The 20,945-nt window shown below is 35.1% G+C and overlaps 1 protein-coding gene across 1 annotated transcript in view; it reads right to left on the bottom strand.

Annotated features, from left to right (window-relative positions):
* Nucleotides 1-20,945, bottom strand: part of RNGTT (RNA guanylyltransferase and 5'-phosphatase) — a 340,835-nt gene that overhangs the window by 116,141 nt on the left and 203,749 nt on the right. The window lies entirely within an intron of this gene.

Below are 20,945 nucleotides of genomic sequence, written 5' to 3'. Positions count from 1 at the left end.
AAAGTATAAAAAGCAATGCATAACAAAGAAATTATAAATAGGAAAAGCAAGCAAATATGATTGTACATAATAAAAATAATAATGTCTTCTGACTTTACTATTAAAAAAGATAGAAAAAAGTCAACAACACATAAATTGGAAAAGGGTAATCAAAATATACTACTTGGAAAGGTAAAGATGTCAACTTTAGACTACTGAGTTAAATATGCAAGCTAAAATTTCTAGATAACTATCATAATAATAACATTTCAAACTGAACAGGAAAAAAAATCTATCAAAATAAAAGGTAAGAAAGAATAGGAAAAGAAATACAGAAAAGGTAAAACACATAACACAAGAGGCCAAAAATTTTTCACATATATGACTAATTCAGATAAATTTAAGTAAATAAGCAAAATGCTTCATTTAAAAGATAAAGAATGTTAAAGTATAACCCAAAAAAAGTAAAACAAAATCAGCTAAATACTATTTATAAGAAATAACTCCAAAGATATCAAGATAAAGGAAGATTACACTTAAAAGATAAACAATCTATACCAGGTATATGTATTATATTATAAATAAATATATTTATTTCCTAGGGCTTCTGTAACAAAGTATTCCAAAGTTGATGGCTTAAAACAACAGAGATTTATTGTCTCATCATTCTGGAGGCCAGAAATCTGAAATCAAGACATTGGCAGGGTCATGCTGCCTCACAACCTGTAAGAGAGAATCTTTTCTTATCTATTCCTAGCTCCCAGTGGCTTGCTGACCACCCTTGGCATTTCTTGGCATGGTTTATAGCAGCAGCACTTCAATCTTTGCCTCCATCATCCTACGGCATTCTCTCCTATCTCTGTATCTCTTCTCTTGTTCTATCTCCTCTGAAGACACCAGTCACATTGGATTAAGGGCCCACCCTACTCTAATATAACCTCATCTTAATTTATACCTTAATTATAGCTAAAAAGACCTTATTTCCAAGCATTTCACACTCACAGGTATCAGTGTATTCAAAATACCTCCTACACCAAACAGAAACCAAAAAGAGAGGGAGGAGGATGGGGAGAGGAAGAGGAGAAGAAAAGCGGGCAGAGTTCTAGTAATATCTACTAATGTCAGATAACGTACAACATGAGAACAAGCAGTAAGACCAGTGAGGGGCTATTGCAGTAGTCCCACTGATACAGAATGCTAGTCTGAATTGAGATCATGCCTATAGCACAGAGGCAAGTCAACAGATTTAAGCAATTGTACTTCATATAATAATCAGACGAAGATGACTTATAGGTTTCTGGCTTGTGAAACTGGTTGAAATATGTTCCCGATCTCTGTCTTCTAGCCAGAGTAACTTTCTAAAACACAGATAATATTATTTTTATGGTCTTCACTAATTCTCCAAGGTCAATCCTAATTCTTTAGTCTGGCTTTGTCTATCACAATCTGGGCCTGGCCTACTTTATTCAAATCTCCACTTCTATAAACTCCAGTTATCCAATAGATTTCATGACTTCTTTCAGACTATACTTTATCTCAAATGCCATGCCTATGTATTCACAAAGTCTACTCAAAGGAACCATCTTCTTTGGGACCTTCTTTCTGCTCTGACTGACAATAAGAATATTTTTGTATGTAATATAAGATTGTCTGTACCCTTGAAGTACTTTATTCACACTGACTGTACCATATTTGTCACACTGATATTTATCTATAGCTGTCCCTCCAGTCAAGCTACTCACAACTTCAAGGCAGGGCTCATCCATCCTTTTTATTCCCAGCACCTAACAATGTGGTTTGCACATAGTTTTCAATAAATGCTTACTGAACAGCAATTAATCAGTTATAACTAGCACTGCTACTTACTATGATCAAAGTCTGAAAGTAAAAAGAACACAAGTAGGATTGTGATATTTTTTCCTTTTTATAAATTAGATTCTGAAAAAGATAAATAAAAGGTCTTTGTTTCTTAGTAATGAATTCATGCAATTTATAGCTAATTTATTCTAAACTCCCTTGAGACCATGTAATATGGTCTATACTTTCTATAATAAGCCTATATTTAAATGCCCAAGTAATTTTTAAATCTATATAATACATATGGCAACTCTACTTATAAAAATTAAAGCATTACCCAAAAGAGACAAATTTGATGATATTTAAGGAATTCATGTAATTGTATAATGGTCAGTAAAAATATCTTTAATACTAACATGTTAACTTACATGTAACTTAGATGGTCAATTTCCAAAGAATTAAATGAATATAAAACATACTTTTTAAAAAAGCTACAAAAGCTAAACTTCCTTTGATTACTAAAAATGTGTCTGAAACCTGCAATGATTCTGTTTATCAATATGAACATAAAGAATCGTTAAGCTGTAAATATACGAAACTTCCAGTTGATAAGGTTTTCTAACTAAAAGAATATAAGGTAGTAATTTAGTATAAATACAATTACATCTGTAATGTTACATTGGACAATGCCGGTATAGTTTATGGGCATTCAGAAAATCTAAAGCTTCAACTGCTATTATACAGTGAAATGAATTTCCTACAATTAAGTATAATTTTTAAACAAAAGTTGTAAATAACAGGTGCCAATATAATAAAATTAATATATTAAAAATAACCATTAGTACAACCACCACACGTAGATTTGCAAAAATCCTGGACCATAATTGTTCCTACTATTCCATTATTCAATACTTGGAAGTCCAGTTTCCTAAGATAGTTTTCTGATGTACACAAAGAACAAAATGAGCTTCTTCCATACCCTCCCCCCATATTCTTTCTGTCCCCTGAGATTCAAAGCTTAATATGAGTTCCATTTTCCAGAGATAAAAGGACTGCATTAACAATGATGTGCCCTAGCTTTCTTCTTTTTATAATAAATTACCATATTTATATTTTGATGCTGTCATATGCTAGAGGATATTAAATATCCTCTTGTCATAATTAACTCTTTAAACCAAATTAAATGGCTTGGCTCAACACGGACTATGAAAGTTAAAAGAATATAATTCTATTACTAATTATTTTACAATTATTTTAATAATCAGAGCTTTTTTTATTCCATAATTGACTTTAACCAAGAAATATGGCTAAAAAGCTACAAGAATTTGAACTTGAGGTATTTAGCAATATTTTGTAACCTTACAAATACTTCAGGCCAAATCCTAATACAAAAAATATAATCAACAGCTAATTTTAAAAATTCCATCCATAATTATATCAAATATGACCCACTGGGCTTAGTGATATTTTTACTATAAATAACAACTGCTTCTGCAGTAGACTAATGAAATGCCATGGAAAATAACTCCCCTTTATATATACAAAATATAAACAGAAAAATCTATTTTTAGGAGTAGATAAGCCTCTACTTTTCAAGGACAGTCTAAAAATTTCTAATGACCAAAAGATATTACAAAGATTTAAAAGAAGAAAAGAAAAAGTCTTTGTATATGGTCTGGAAAAACAAGTTTCTTAGAAATAATAAACAGAAAAAATAAAATTAGTACTTCAAATTAACTTTTAGGATTTTAGTAAATATAAAAATATAAAAATCAATGAGAGCTGTTATAATATAACCTTTTATTTCCCCCACCATTAAGGTGATCATTTATTTTTTTGCAAATTAAAGCATAATAGAAAGATTTATGGTTACGGGAAAATACTAAATAAGCACTCTTCTTAAAAATATTATGTGCAAATATACCTGAACTTAGAGAAAGACTCTGAAAAAAGGGTAAAGTCAAGGTATGAAATGACCACTAATAAGCACCAGAGCCAGGTGAAATAGGAATGAGTTTAAATAATTGTTAAAAATCTGGTAACGAAATTAAAATATAAATCCCAACAAACCTTTTGAAAGATACATAAACAAAAAATAAAAACACAATGCAGGAGATTTTTATCTAAAAGGGTAGACTGTACTGACAAAGAGCAAGAGAAGCAAGGGAGTAGCTAAACAGCCTATCAAGCTTCTTGTCTTACACACGGGAGTCTCAAGAGACAGTTTCACTCTAGAGTGAGATATTTAGAGTTTAAAAGGCCTTTGACAAACTTAAGAGTGACTATAAATAGAAGTTAAAATAGAATACACAATATTAGATAGTAATGAAAATCTCTATTCCTTCTGTGACGGACTGCATGTTCATGTTCTCTCAGATTTCTTTTGTTGAAATGTAATCCCCAATGTGATGATATCTGGAAGTGGGGCCTTTGGGAGGTCTTGAGGTTAGAGCCCTTATGAACAGATTTAATGCTGTTACAAGAAGAAGGCAGGGACACTTGGGTAGCTTAATCAGTTAGGTGTCTAACTCTTGATCTTAGCTCAGGTCTTGATCTAGGGTTTTAAGTTTGAGCCTATGTTGAGCGTGGAGCCTACTTAAGGAAAAAAAATCAGCTCAGGTCTTGACCTTGGGGTTGCGAGTTTGACCCCACACTAAGCATGGAGCCCACTTTAAAAAAAAGAAAAGAAAAGAAAAGAAGAAGAGGAAGAGAGGAGGAGAAGATGCCAGAGAGCTAGCTCCCTCTTTTCCCACCAGGTGAAGATACAATGTATCTGCAGCCTAGAAGAGGGCCCTTTACCAGAACCAAGCTATGCTGGCAGCCTGATCTCAGACCTCCAGCCTCTAGAACATGAGAAATAAATGTCTGTTGTTTAAGCCATTCAGTCTATGGCATATTGTTACAGCAGTTTGGGCTGATTTCTGGCTAGAGAAGAGGGTTATGGAGGAATATTTTTGTGAACATAATTTATGAAACAAGGAATAAAATAATAATACATAAATATATTTTTAAAAGTCAAAAAAGCAGAAAGACTACTAATTAAAAATAAAAGATTAAGGAACATAAAGGATGATAATTTTAAAAATGTCTGACTCCTCATGTCCAACTCCAAATTATCAATTTTTTAAGCCAACTACCTTTTGAATATGGAATTTGAGGGCTCCCTGGTAAGGGAAGGGATTTATGGCTTTCTCCTGCATGGGCAAAAGAGCCACAAGATGAAGACTGAAAATGACCAAATCATGGGAAAAGTACACACCACAGAAATCTGTGAAAATCCTAGAGACAAAGGAAACATCGGTCCCAGATGATGTGCCTGGCCTTCCTGGTCCATTAGAAGCTAAGGCTGAAAATGTGGGAGGCCTAAGCTGGGAGAATATGCAGAATAAGGAAGCCGGGAGGCTTTCCCTGTTTAGTGTAAAGAACTAGAAACCTCTATATAGTTTGATGCAGTTGGATAAAGAACAGATATTCTTCCTTCTTGTGTGGGCCACCACCATTTACAGCACCTAGACCTGAGTCCCAATGAGCCAATAAAGAAAAAAATAAAAACAAGATAGCCCATAAAGGAAGGAAAAAGAATCCAAGTGACATCAGACTTCTCATCTTTAACAATGGAGCCAAAGGACAATAAAAAAAGAGAAAACAGCTGCACCTCAGGAATTCTATACTCAAAACACAATTAACCTGTCAGGAAAAAGAAAGATAAGTGCAGATACGCACAAAGTAAGAGTAATATATAACCTATGCTATTACTGAGGAACATACTCAAGAAAAATACTCTCAAGAGAAAAATACTCAAGAAATGATTATCCAGAGAACACATGAATCTGAAAAAGAAAAAGAAAATGAAGGAAAGAGAAAATTGTTAGGCGATGAATCTTGCAATATATAAATGCTATTAAATTTAAATTAGATAATAACAAACTGGATATGTGACAGCCAAAAAATATATTCTTGAAATAAAAGGAATATGCATAGTTTTAAGACAAATTCTTTAAAAAAAAAAAAAAAACCAAACAGGGCAGCCTTGAAGCTGTTACTATTAAGAAGTTAGTTAATACCAATAGGGTTGGGTTGGGGAGAATTTCTGGTAAATATCCAATAAAACTTAGCGGGGGAGTAGTAAGAATAAAAACACTGCAAGGATTTCATCTGGAGAAACAGAAAAAAGGTAAAGCATTAGAAAGTATTCCAAGTTTCTGACATAATGAGGGGAGAGTGAAGGGACCATCTTGGTAGGGGAAACAGTTGGTACCTTATTTTCAAACAACAAAGAAATACATACCTAATTATGAATGCAGGGAAAGGTCACCACTAATGTAACGAAAAAGTATCATGCATTTACTTAGTTAACAAAGGAAAATGCGATGAATATTAAAGTGATCAAACAGAAAGTTTTTTTTAAAGGAAAAATAAGGTAGGTAAAATAAATAATAAACATAAATTAGGGTAGAAAGAATAAAACCAAATACCTTAGCACACTAATTTTGAATGAACTAAATTCTCTTGTTAAAGGTGGCTTAAGGCTAAAGAGTAAGTTAAATAAAACCAAATAGATTTTCAAGAACAAACTTAAAGCAAAGTAACAGAATTTCCTCAACAAAGAATTTGGTTTGACGTTTAAAAAGAATGAATATACTGACCATATATAAATCACACTTTATCACTACATTCTTAAAATAAATCTACAAAATTCAGAAAGATGGTAGCATGTGGCTTTGAAAGTTTCTTCTAGCTCATTCGGAGCTAAGTGCTAGCGATATGAGGGAAATTGTCCAGAGTGAAAGTTGTGGAAAATGTGAGATGGAAAAGTAAGGGGGGGGTCACTAGCTTTCTAGAATTCTTGTATCCTCAGACTGAAACCCTAGAAAGTTTCCTAAGTTGATTGTAAAAAAAAAAAATTGTCTTCAACTAGATGTTAGTTCAACACCTGACATCTACCACACCACACTGCTACATTATCCAATGATTTCATAAAAGGATTAGTCATCAAATATGCACAGTTGCACTGTCTATGTGTAACAGTGACTGGTCCCAGCATATGTGTGATCATGTATTTCCTATGTCCCAAAGCCAGAAGATCCCAGCATGATAGCTGCAGTCATGAACTACCACAGTGAAATCAAAAACACCCAACAAGTTCAAGAAAAAAGAAAGCGTAAGAAGTAGTATTAGTATCAGACTATAAGGAATTTACGGTTAAAGGCAATAAAAAGGGTAAAGAGGTACATGATATAATGACAGAAAACATGATTTGGGAGGCAGAAATATCAATTCTAAAATCTGCACGTTTCAAATGGCATGGGATCTAATATTAAGGTAATAGATACGCAAAGAGAACTTGGTTATAATGTAAGGCTTCAAAACATCTCTTATACAGGGCAGAACAAGCTAAGGAGTAAAGGAATTCACTGATAAACAGTTTTTAAAAACTCAATTTAATAAACAGAAAATGTTATATTCCTCAAATAATGAAATATCATTGTCAGTATATCCAAGGAATGTCTAGAAAAATCAACATATGATACTAAAAGCCAGGAATAAAAATTCTTTAAATTCTTTAAGATTTTACAAGCTAGATTTTCTAATTAAAAATTCAGTGAAAACAGAATAAAAACAAGACAACAAAACGTGCCTAGTTAAAAAGATTAAAGTTTTTTTTCTTTTTGAAATTTTATCATAGGATTTTGACAACACTTAAACTTTGACAAGCCAATCACAAAGTTACACCTTTTACAAATTAATCCTAAAGTCTGAAATTTTCCAATCTCAGGCTCCAAAGAGCAACTTTTACTTATCTTTACAAGTTTAAGTAACAACCCTACGTACCTCCATCTGTCATTTTGTGTTTTGTTAAGTTCCAGTAAGCCGTATGTCAGACGCGATTATTTACATGATTTAAAAGATTTAAAAACTATTTTTTAGGGGCTCCTGGGTTGCTCAGTTGGTTAAGTGGCTGCCTTTGGCTCAGTTCATAATCCCAGGGTCTTGGGATGGAGCCCCGCATCGGGCTCTCTACTCAGCAGAGAGCCTGCTTCCCCCTCTCCCTCTGCCTCCTGCTCTGCCTACTTTTGCTTCTCTATCTCTCCACCAAATAAACAAATAAAATCTTAAAAAGAAAACCACACACAACTATTTTTAAATGGATTTCGAATCTAATTTTCCTTATACTTCAAATTCAGTTATCCCAGAATGTTCTTCCTCACTTGATAGCTTTTCCACTATATGGCAGCTTTTTTTTTTTTTTAAGATTTTATTTATTTATTTGACAGACAGAAATCACAAGTAGGTGGAGAGGCAGGCAGAGAGAGAGAGAAGGAAGCAAGCTCCCTGCTGAGCAGAGAGCCCAACACGGGTCTGGATCCCAGGACCCTGGGATCACGACGGGAGCTGAAGGCAGAGGCTCCAACCCACTGAGCCACCCAGGTGCCCCAATATATGGCAGCTTTTAAAAAAGGTGAAGATGTTCCCACCTCATAAGGAAGAGGAAAATAAAAAGCTCCTAAGGGATTTGTGCTTGGTGGAAGTGTTTGTGAACTGTTCCATAGTAAGGAAAAGCCTGTTTGATAGAAAACTACCAAAATTAATTTTATAACAGTGCTGTGATAACTATAATTCAGAAATTCAATTTAGAAAATACTCAATGAATATACTCTAGTGCCTGGCAAATAGGAAAGAACAAATGAATCAATGTTCCACAAGGAAAGGGTTAGCAAAGATCCACAGGAGGCAAGCTTCGCAAAGATACTATACTTTTGTTGCAAGGTGTATACTGCTCCAGTCAGTACCTGACCTCCTGAAATCATATGCAACACTTTATGCATACATTCCTCAGACTTTACCTTTATAACACTGACATATTTAAATAATACAAACCCTTTTTTAAAAACATAGAATGTTCTACATTTGGAATCTGCTTCATGTTTCCTCATGGTTAGATTCAAGTTATATATCCACAGTCAGAATACCAGGTAAATGAAACACTATGATGACCATTTTCCCCTCACTGCTAACGTTAATTTTGATAAGCCAGTCATGGGGTTATCCAATTTCTCAATTGAATAATTACTATTCTTCCCCCTTGTAAATTAGAAGCAATCCATAGAAAGACATTTCACAACCATAAAAATATTCTGCTTCTCATAAAAATTTCTCTTCTGGACTTAGCATCCATTGACTATACTTGCCTGAGCCAATCTTCACTATGATGATAGCAAAATGTTTTCCACCTCCAAGATTCCTTCCATATTTGCCAAAGAACATTCTACCCTAAGCAAGACTACCTCTTCTCTGCATTTATTATCTGTATGGGCTCATGGATTCCTAGTCTTATCAAGGTGTATAATTCATTACCATCCTTCATGATTTTGGTACTCACACTGTCCTAGATTTGGCCAGTGGGAGTCACTTTTAGTTAGCTCCTGTATCCTTTCAACATGCCCCCAACCTTCCTTTTCTTTTCGTCTTTTTTATTACTTTCTTACTTTCTGGCATAAGAAGAGGATGGTTCTAGGGCCATCCTTCAACTTCTCTGCCTAGCCTTAGAGTAAGCCATTTCTTAGAGGATAGCTTGTTCTCTTTAGTGGAAAATAGTATAAGAAAGCAGCATCTTGATGCTAGATAAATTCATTATAACTGAGGCATTTGCTTCTAGGTTTTGTCAGCAGACAGAGCTAGGAAAGTTTTGTGTACACCACCCATATACATACATATATACACACATATATATGATTATATATGCTTATATATTTATATATGTATGTGCACATATATACGTACTTATTTTAAACATTCTAATCCATTCCACAGGATTCTTCACTGTCTTCTTCTATTTCATATTTTTGTCTTCATCTTTCCTTAATGAGAACCGTAGCTTCTAGAATGAGTACTCATTTGTTCAATCCCTAACACTTCTAAAACAGCATTTCTACATCCATTACATGGGGGGTAAATCTACTAAAAAAAGGAGTTCAAATTTTGTTTACGGTCCTCTCCATCTCAACCTCCAGAGGGTCTACAGTTAAATAGTATGTTCATTAAGTTACCTAAATTCTCCCCCACACCTTGAATGCGACTAACTCAAAGTAGGAATTTAACTAGTATTTAATCTATACAACATTCCCCAGAGGTATCTACCAAGTGACAAGCTTCTTATAACATAAAAGCTAAGTTAGAGAAAAACTGCAATTAAGGAAAACATACATTAGATTAGAGTAAAAGACACAAGCAAAAGGTTCTCATTGTAGAGAATAATTAAAATGAATAAATATGACTTAAACTCCAAAGAACTAAATGATGAAACAAAGATGTTAGCAATTTCTCTTTTAAATTAATAAGTGAAAGGAAGTAAATTGTCTCCAGAAAAGTCATATGCAGATGTTTTAAAACCACATGTTCCTTTTCTCCTACTAGTTACTCACAGGCACTTTGACTAAGATATTTATTTTCGGTAGATGGACTGGGAAAGATTTTCTGTAAAGTATGGAAGATGAAATGTAAGAGTTAACCAGAATGAGTAATACCTACTATAGCAAGCCAGGCAGAGGAACTGAAAAGTCAGCTGTGGCTCCTCCTTTCCTCGCCCAGCCCACACTAAAAATAAAACATAACCAAGAATTTAATACAGAAACCCCCTAAAGGACTAAAATCCAAGGAAGCATTTGTCTTTTAAAAAAAAAAGAAAGGAAGGAAGGAAGGAAAGAAAGAAAAGAAAAGAAAAGAGTTTAGGTGATGAGAATATTTCAAATAAGGTACTTAAAGCAGTTACTATGGGCCATTTGTTAGATGATGAAAAGTCATTATTACATACAAAAAAAATATGACCAACTATAGGCCAAACTGCTTAGTCATTAAGTATGTAACAATATTGGCTATGTTAGTGTTTTTATCTTTAATTTCACTTATGTAAAGTAATTTTAATAACACGTAAATAAAAGTTAAGCATTTCATTCCAAAACAGAGGTAGAAAAGAAAAAAACAAAAAAGACTCTGCTTAGCAAAGAAACGACTTTCTCCCCATGTAGTTTATTACCTCTATTCTTGCTGACCTCATCCTTTCTTACACAGAACATTTTTTTCAACACTTTGAATATTTTACTACTCTTATTTCCTTCAACACTAGTTCAAATAAGCATGAAAAAGAGAATTAATCATTCTATTTTTTAAATAAATCTGAGCAAAAGGAAAAAAAAACACTCTAGTCAGCAGAGTAGAGGACATTTTCATTTATTTTCAATAGGAGCTAAAGTGAAATCATATAGTCAATTCTACTGATTTCATTGTGCTTGCTATTAAGCTGGCATTTCTCACAACTTCAAATGCACAAACCCAAACAGGTTTCAGACCTGAGTTCCTTAATAGAAGGGAGAGGCCAAGTCCCCTTGAAGAAAGACCTAGCAATACTACCTCCAGTATTTATAGCATAAAGCTACCATTGGCAAACAACAACCCGCAGACCAAATCCATCCTAGCAACTGTTTTTGTAAATAAAGTTTTATTGGAAACAGCTGTACTCATTCATTTACATATTGTCTGGCTGCTTTTGCACTACAATGGCAAAGTTTGAGACAAAGACTGTATGGTCCGCAAACCCAAACGTATTTACTCTCTGGCCTTTTATTAAAAAGAAATGTGCTGACCCTTGCTGTAAATCTTCATTGAATTATTCTTCAAAACACTGGCAGTGCTTGCTAGGGTGATTATGCACTGGAAAAAAGAAATACCTAGACCAGTCAGGGACTCAGACACTTACTTTAAACAGACATTAATTACCAGGGACATAAAATGTCATCATGGTCTGTTAGTAAGAGAGCTTAGGGTGATCTGGTGATAAATGGGTTTCCAGCTCAAGTTTAAATCTAAATGGAACAGTATGTCCACAGATGTAACCTGTGGTTATTTTCCAGTTCCTGCAAGTATAATTGGAAGAGAAATATTTGGCAAGGCGTAAGCATCAGTATACTAGGAAAAACCAAATGAAAGTCCCTAGAATTTGTTCTTCCTGCCACGGATGTAAAGCAAAAGCAATAATGCATTCATATCCCTAAGATAGGTGCAGAGGTTAGTGTCACCATCCAAGACATAAAAAGATGTTAGAGTGATAAATATCAATCATATATCCATTGAATTTACCTGTTTAGCCTATATAGAAGGTGGGTTATTGTGAAGAGTGATTACAAATTACCATAAATTCAATCAGGCTGTGACACCAAATGCTATGGCTGTTCCCGATGTGCTATCTTTAATGAAGTAAATCAACACAATCTGAAATCTTACACAGAGCTACAAGATGGCAAATATTTTGTCTCTATATTAACTGATTTACTATCAGAAGATATTTGCCTTTTTTCGGGCATGACCAACAACATAATTCACGGCCATTAACTCTCCTGCTTTTGCCATTGCATAATTCGCAGAGACAGTGGTCGTGTTTTCTTAATAATTTAGTATTTATTATGTGACATGCAGTGGACTAAATGTTTACAAGTATTTTCTCATTAAATTTCCACAAGAGATGGGCACTTCTATTAACTACATTATACAGCTGTAGAAATACAAGCAACACAAAGATTAAACAACCTAACAACCTCTCTCTCAAGTAAATTTAAAAACTATATATGAGAGGCAATACACAAAAAAAATAAACATTACTAAATAACATTTCCAGGAATCCAATGCCTAAGACCTGTCTCCAAGGTGAAAGAGAAGTTACACCATGTACACCATTTACTACTAAGAAGGGGAGAGTGGGGAAACTGAAACCTAAGTGGTAAAATCCAGAGCCCCTTTGCTTAAGAGGATCCACTATACTAAATCTGTTGAATAAAAGAGCTTTTTTGTTTGTACATTTATCCCTTTTTTAGTTGACTAATATTTGGATTGTTTGTACTTTCAGGATATTATGAATAATATTGCTAAGACGATTCATGTGCAGATTTTTATGTGGATACGTGCTTTCATTTCTCTCGGATATATGCCTGGGAGTAGAACTGCTCGGTCATGTGGTAAGTCTATCTTTAACATTCTGAGGAACTGCGAGAGTGGCTGCACCAATTTACAATCTCATTGTCTGAGGGCTCCAATTTCTCTGTATCCTTACCACCACCGATTTTGATCTTTTTTTTTTTTTTTCAGAGACAGTGATTATTCTGACATTACACAGAACAAAACACTGATCCACAACACTGATGACTTTGTACTTATGCTTATTAACAATGGGAAGGAGGAATCACAAAGTTTTTTAGATGCCTTAGTAAGACGGTTCTGTCAGTTGAGCATCTGCCTTCAGCTCAGGTCATGATCCCAGGGTCCTGGGATCAAGTCCCACATGGGGCTTCCTATTCAGTGGGGAGTCTGCTTCTTCGTCTCCCTCTGCCCCTCCCCACTACTCATTTTCTCACTCTCTCTCTCTCTCTCTCAAGTAAATTTAAAAACTATATATGAGAGGCAATACACCAAAAAAAAAAACCATTACTAAAGTAACATTTCCAAGAATCCAATGCCTAAGACCTGTCTCCAAGGTGAAAGAGAAGTTACAACATGTACACCATTTACTACTAAGAAGGGGAGAGTGGGGAGGCACAATGCTTGAACAGCATTTGTAAATCGGGATCAGAGCAAAAGCAAGCTCTGTAACAAATCCAGGCTGTAGTATAAGCTTTTCTATTGCTTGAACCTTATTTTATTTTTAAGATTTTATTTATTTATTTGACAGAGATCACAAGTAGGCAGAGACACAGGCAGAGAGAGAGAGGAGAAAGCAGGCTCCCCGCTGAGCAGAGAGCCTGATGTGGGGCTCAATCCCAGGACGTTGGGATCATGACCTGAGCCAAAGGCAGAGGCTTTAACCTACTGAGCCACCCAGGCGCCCCATCCACTATCCAGAGCTTTGGGCAAGCCCCAACAAGAGAATCATACAAGTCCTCAGGGGCTTAGAGTAAAACCAGGCCATTTCCTAAAGATCATTATTCTTTTGAGAAACAGAACTTAGCTTGTTATTGGGCCTTGAAAGACTGAAGGTCTAATCACGGGAAACAATAACCATATGATGACCTAAATCGCCCATGATGAAAGGGTACTATTTAAGCCATTAAACCATGAAGTACAGGGACAGTCGGAACAAACTATCCAGTAAGTACAAATGCTACGTAAGAAGAGTGCCTGGGTGGCTCACTTGGTTAAGCATCTGTCTTTGGCTTAGGTCACAATCTCTGGGTCCTAGGATGAAGTCCCACATTGGGCTCCCTGCTCAGCAGGGAAGTCTCCGCTGAGACTTCTTATTCTCTCTCTTCTCTCACTCTCTTTCCTGCTTCTTTCTCCCTCTCTCTCTCTCTCTCTCTCCCCCCCCTTACCCTCCTCTGCCTCTCCTCCCTGCTTGTTCTCTCTCATAGACAGACAGACAGATAGATAGATAGATAGATAAGAGAAATGCTACATAAGAGGAGCACCTGGGTGGTTCAGTTAAGCTTCTGACTCTTGTTTTTGGCTCAGGTCATGATCACAGGGTTGTGGGATAGAGCCCCACGTCAGGCTCCATGCTAGGCATAAAGCATGCTTAAGATTATCCCTCTCTCCCTCTCTAAAAAGAGAGGAAGGAAGGGAGGGCAATGCTACATAAGATATTGAGCTTGAGCAGGTCCAGAAATACAGATAGAGCTATGGCTTTCTTTACTGAGGCACTGCCTTCTTTTCTTCAATCCATACCTAACATCAAGGGGGAATTTCTTAATCACAGATGAAGGAAAAAAAAAAAAAACAACAAAAAACCTCAGATACAGTTTAAAATGTAAAGTTCCATGATGGCCTAGGGAAAAAAGAAAGAAAGAAACATACTGCTGCATGATAACAGCCCGAAGACATGAGCAATGGGAAGTTCTACCAATGGGCTGACCTCTTTTTGTTGTTGCTTCATTTTGACCCAATGTTTATTGTCCTTTTACAACATGACATTTTGGGTTTAAAAACTGCTTGCAATTAGTTTTCCAACATTAATTCAAAAGCATGTAAAATAAAATCAACCTATTCTCCCTATAAACACCCAGGAGCTGTGGCCCTGTATCCTCCTGCCCAGGATGGATAGAGGGAGGAAGAGAGGGCTTGGGTAGCCCACTTCCAGTGCAGATGCTTTACTGTGGGGAGTGGCGGTGATGCCTTGGTTCACATTCACACAAGTCTCTGGGCCAAACTTTGAAAAGTACAGTCTGGACTGAGACATGGCCAGAAGCACAAATCTACACTTACTGCAGATAGTTTAAAAAACTGGTCAACAATATGGAAAGAACAGGATTAGAAGATTAGTGTCAGTGAAGTGTAGGGAAGGTATGTGGAGACCTCTCAGAAGAGGCACAGATTATGGGGAGCCTGGGTGGCTCAGTGGGTTAAAGCCTCTACCTTCAGCTCAGGTCATGTTCTCAGGGTCCTGAGATAGAGCCCTGCATTGGGCTCTCTCCTCAGCTGGAAGCCCGCTTCCCCTTCGCTCTCTGCCTGCCTCTCTGCCTTCCTGTGATCTCTTTCTGTCAAATAAATAAGTAAAATCTTTAAAAAAAAAAAAAAAAAGAGGCACAGATTATGATGAAATAGGTATCCAGCTCAAAGAAGGCTCTCAATAATCAGGTAGCCAAAATGACCCATTCTAAATGTCAATTCTTTTATTTCTTCCAGCCATCCCAGAGTTTATTCAATGAGCCCTTATGAAAAATGGCAAAAGTAGAAGGGATAGAGGATATGCAGGGGCTCTTTCCTCCCCACAGCTCATCTGGCAACAGCTACCACTAAGTGCTCAATTTGCCAACTCAACTACTCAGTCTCAACTACAATGAAGCCCTTGATACAGCATCGTTCTCCAGGAGAATTAGACAAGACACTGACCCATAGAGTAAGGATCACTATGCTAGGCTGATAGCATATTTTAGGTCATTATGGTAGGCTGATTACACTGACTTCTTCTACCATAGAGAGGATAAGCAATTTATCCTTACTAGATCACATAAGCATCCTAGATTTCAAAAAAATTTTTTCTTCTCTTTAACAGTTCTACTAACGTCACCTTCTACAGACTACGGGATATCTTATCCATTAACAAAGGTTGCCATAAAACTTCCTTCACAGCAAAAATAAGTGAGACAACAGGCTCAAAGCCTTGAAATTCACTGGTCTTACCTCCCACCTAGAAGTAGCTGACTTAACAGAACAGTAAGATGGTCAACTGAAAATTCAGTTGCAACACGTTAGAAGACCACACTTTAAAAGGCTGTGTTCTCATCAGATGTGGGACATGGTTTTAAATCTGTATCCAAATATATGGTGTAATTTCTCCCTTAGCCAAAATACATGAGTCAAAGAACTGTCACCATCTCAATATGATTTTTAACTATCCACTCACAGAATCTTTGTTTTCTATCCTAGCAACTCTGGAGTAGAAATTCTGGTTTGCAAGTAAGAATGCTTCTGTATCAAGGAACACAAGAATGTCCTACTGAATTAGAAACCGAAACTGCTAGTGGACCATTTTGTGCTTCTCATATTACTGAACCAACAAGCAAAAAGAGATAGAGATTGATTAACTGACTGACTGATTACTGTCTAAAGTGACCAATTCTGTTCCCAAAGAAGAGTTAGACTGCTGCTACAGAAAGCATTAGGAAGGAATACTTCTGGAACCTAGAGTATTCTCTGAGGTACCTCTGTCTCTTAGTATTTCCATGTCCAACAGTAAAAGTTAATGGAAAACTATATAAACAAAAAAACTGTAAAACCACTGCGGATCAAACCTAACCAGAATAAAGGTTTTATGTCACCCCACCAAGTAAAAAGCCTGGATCATCTCAGAACAAAGGAAAAATGAAATGGACAGAAAGAAAGCTTCAGCCATGGTCTCATGACCACTGTCAGGACTGCTGATGTTGACTAACTTAACAATTCAGTCATTAAGTCATAGGTATTTGTATAGAACTGTGACTGTCTACGGCCATAGCATCCTGAATGCGCCTGATCCCGTCTGTACAGAACTGTGACTGAATTTGAGAAGTGATTACCATTGCCCAGAGACAGATATCACGACTATCTCCCAGAAATGGGTAAATGATTAATTGAGACCCCTGTCTGTACACTTTGAATAGCAAGAGAATATATGCCTCTCAAGTGAAAGAAATTTTTTGCTGTTCTATGGAAATTCAAGTGTGAATAGCAAGAGAATATATGCCTCTCAAGTGAAAGAAATTTTTTGCTGTTCTATGGAAATTCAAGTGTGTGTAGAATTGAATGGATAAGTAACTAAAGAAATGCACTGTGCTAATATTAAGCTATTGTCACCTGGCTTCAAACTCACTCTCTATGCTCCAATTTGTTATTCTAGAACTCCTGGTGGGTGAGCGAGGGTACTAAAAGACTAAAGAAAAAAGAAAGAATGTACACTCTCCTGTTTGCACAAGTTTTCTACCCTGGAGATACAACTGATTCTAGTGGTACCAGTTGGCTCCACTAGTTTTTCCCACAGTCTTAGAACCAGCTTGACTTGAACCCTCTGAAAAATCAGCACCTCCTAGCCAGTACTGTACCCTTCCTCAGATGTCAAAATTCAGAGTCATAATCCTCCAAGATCTCGAGGCAACACCACCACCGGCTGGCAGTAAACTTCTAATGAGCTCTATAGGGCCCCCTCCAAACTTTTATATTTTAGTAATTCACCATCATTCCTTTGTTCCTTGCATGGTAGGTCCTTCCTGAAGTTACTATCTCTTCAACACTTCTTTGCCTTTTCAGTTCTTTAGTAACTGATTATAGTTCTTCATATTAAATTAATTCTGTTAAAGTAATTGTTGTGGTTTTTGTTTTTTTCCTATGACCAAAATGATGTATCTATTAATATCACATAACTATGTGTGAATATAAAATCAAACAACAAAGCTGGACAGTAGGTCTGAGTTCAGTTCCAAACCTCTAAGAAAATCTTATATCTCAACAGACTGGACCTATTTGTAAAAGACACTATTTGTAACATTCTTAGCAACTTCCTAGAAACACACATGAATATATAGATATCTCAAAAGATTTATACAATAATAAAAAAGGACACTGAATATTTCCAATTTCCCTATTAAGAGATACTTCAATGGAATTCTTATACACACACCTTTTGGTATTTTTGTTTATGTACATATATATAATAAAATGTGTGTATACACACACACATACATATACATATATTTCACCTTTTAATATTTCTTGAGTATCTATTATGTACAAGTTACCACACCAGGTACTAGAAATACAAACATGTAGAAGACAAATAAGACTTCTCCTTTCACAAAACTTGAAGTATACTTCCTCAGGACTATGCTACCTTATGGCCCACTAGAAGAGTTGTACCAATCTGAATTCCTATCAGACAGAATAGCAGAATGTCTATTTGCTCACACCCCAGTCAACCCAATCAAAAGGAACATTGTTAATATTTGCCAATGTGATGGATAAAAACTTAAACTTCACTGTGATTTTAGAATTTTCTATTAGAAAGAGCAAACATCTTTATCTTTTCACAGAAAAGTGCAGCTTCTTCCTTCAGAGCACCCCCCCCACGATTATGCAGGGCATACTTTTAATCCATGATATAACTACACAGTCTGCTGAGGTTAAATTAATAACTATAACCATCAAAAATGACAAAAATAAACATTAGATTCTATTGTATATTCTTCACATGTATCATTTTATTTAATCCCTACCAAATCTCAAAAGCAGTATTATTTTTGCATTTTAACTCAATAGCTCATAAATACCAAGTCTATAATGGCAGAACCCATATTTGCTTTGTTAACTCCTGCAAATTTTATAGAGTATAAGCAAATCTTCACAACAAGAGATAAAAACTATTACTGTGGGCACTTTACAGATGAGGAAGCTTAGAAAGATTAGTAAGAAAGTAACAGCAGCAAGAGGATTGGAGCTAGGATTTGATTCTGTGCAGGCTAGGCCAAGAACACAGGTTCTTAACCATTAGACCTGTGTTCTTAACCACTACACATATTGCCAAGGTTATTTTAAGATGTTTGTTACCAAAAAAATCTAAAAATAAGTTTTGTGACTTTATGTTCTCGCTCTCCAGGTGTTTAACAATTTATGATTAATTACACAAATAAGATGAAGACATATTCATTTTAGAAGGGAAAAAATAATAGGGATTGCAATCAAATGGGAAATTAATTCACATAGAAAATTGAACTTACACAGTTCAGCAAACAAAAGAATTGCAAGAGCAACAAAAAGGAAATATGGACTTTAAAATCTTATATTAAAAACAACAGCAAACATTTAAATGCTCACCATGTGCCATCTGTTGTACATATATTAGCTTATTTAATCCTTTTATTTCTTAAGTCTTATGAGGTCAACTTCAATTTGATGAATGAGGAATACAAGGCACAGAAAAAAGTAATGTGCTCAAGCTCACACAGCTAATAAGGATATTTAAACCCAGGCAGTCTGACTCTAGAATTTGTGCTCTAAACTACTATGCTGCAAAAATGATGAAGGTATACTACTCACTATAAGCCACTGACATTGTACTCAAGAGTTTGCACTTTTCAGAACAGACCTTTGTAATTCTAGCTTTTGAAACAACGATCACAGTTTCTAGTTATAGAGAAGTTAATATAAACCCATAATGTTTTTTAAAACACCATACAGCTCTCAAATAAAAATCTCTATTGTATGTCTATAAAGTTCAATACAATGTGAATAGCTAAGATATATAAAAGTTATTTTAGGCCATGATAAATCAAAGTTAATATACTTTAGAAATGATACTAAAAGGAGTTTAAAAAAAAATGTGAAGTTTAGATTTTAATTGCCATTGACAAGGCATTTAACAATACATTTTTCTATTTGTATTAAATTTTAAACTAATAAGAATCTCTACTATACCCACTTTATTGCTATAATGCAGCTGGATAAAACTTAAAAACATACTTTGAAAATCTAAGACTTCATAAAAAAAAAAAAAAAAACCAACCAGAGACATTTTCAAGGATTGGTACTTATATTGTACTTAAATTATATTTTAAGACATTCCACTCCATTCTAAGCTTTAGATTAGATTAGCTTTTAGATCTAGAAATATTTAGAAGTGCAATCAAGAAAAGAAATGAGCTTGTCTTGTGGTATTTTAGTATCTTAAACCACTTACACAGGTCACATGCTCAGATTCTTACTATTTAGATAAATGGCTACTCTCCTTTCCAACTATTAAAGGCATATTTCTTAAAATGCCCTCTAACATACAGCATCTAACATAGGCATTAGATGTAAGTCCATTTATTTAGTGAAAACTGCTATAATACATAACATTCTTTACATTAAAAAAGCATACTACTCTGGCTAACTGAATAATACATACTTTATGTAATAGTTATTACACTGTATTTCATATTTAATACCCTATTTTTGAAAACTGACACCCATGTTACATAAATAAATTATGTACCTACACAAAAATAACTTAGACATTCCTATCATAAAATCACCTAAAGTACTGATATTGTGGTGTGTTTTAAAGATGTACCAGAATTAAAAGTAATTCCTCTTTTTTTGTAAGAAGTCATTTAAAAATAGGTAAAATTTTAAAAGAACAAAATATAGTTTAAAATATACTAAGAACAAAGCAAAGCTGGGATGACAAACTACTAAACATTTTGCTGTATTTAACTGCAGTGGGTAACTGCAAGAAAAAAATTAGTATTACCATTTTAGCTACCTAGAAAATGCACACTCTATATACAGCCTCATTTAGATTTTCAATGCTAAGAATTATAATCTGTAAAAAAGCAAAACAAAATAATTTTTCAAAACTCAACAAAACATCAATAAAACACACATAAGGCCCTACAATCCAGTAACAGCACTACTAGGTATTTACCTCCAAGATACAAATACAGTGATCCAAAGGGGCACCTGCACCCCAATATTTATAGCAGCAATGTCCACAACAGCCAAACTATGGAAAGAGCCCAGATGTCCATCAACAGATGAATGGCTAAAGAAGATGTGGTATGTATATATACCATGGAATACTATGTAGCTGTCCAAAAAAATGAAATCTTGCAATCTGCAATGACCTGGATGGGACCAGAGGGTATTATGCTGAGTGAAATTGTCAATCAGAGAAAGACAAT

This window comes from Mustela putorius, unplaced genomic scaffold (genome assembly GCF_011764305.1).
Source record: "Mustela putorius furo isolate JIRA1106 unplaced genomic scaffold, ASM1176430v1.1 tig00000166_pilon_pilon_pilon, whole genome shotgun sequence".
Classification (NCBI taxonomy): domain Eukaryota; kingdom Metazoa; phylum Chordata; class Mammalia; order Carnivora; family Mustelidae; genus Mustela; species Mustela putorius.
The sequence above is the reverse complement of the archived record's forward strand: the minus strand, read 5'-3'. Positions and strand labels throughout refer to the sequence as shown.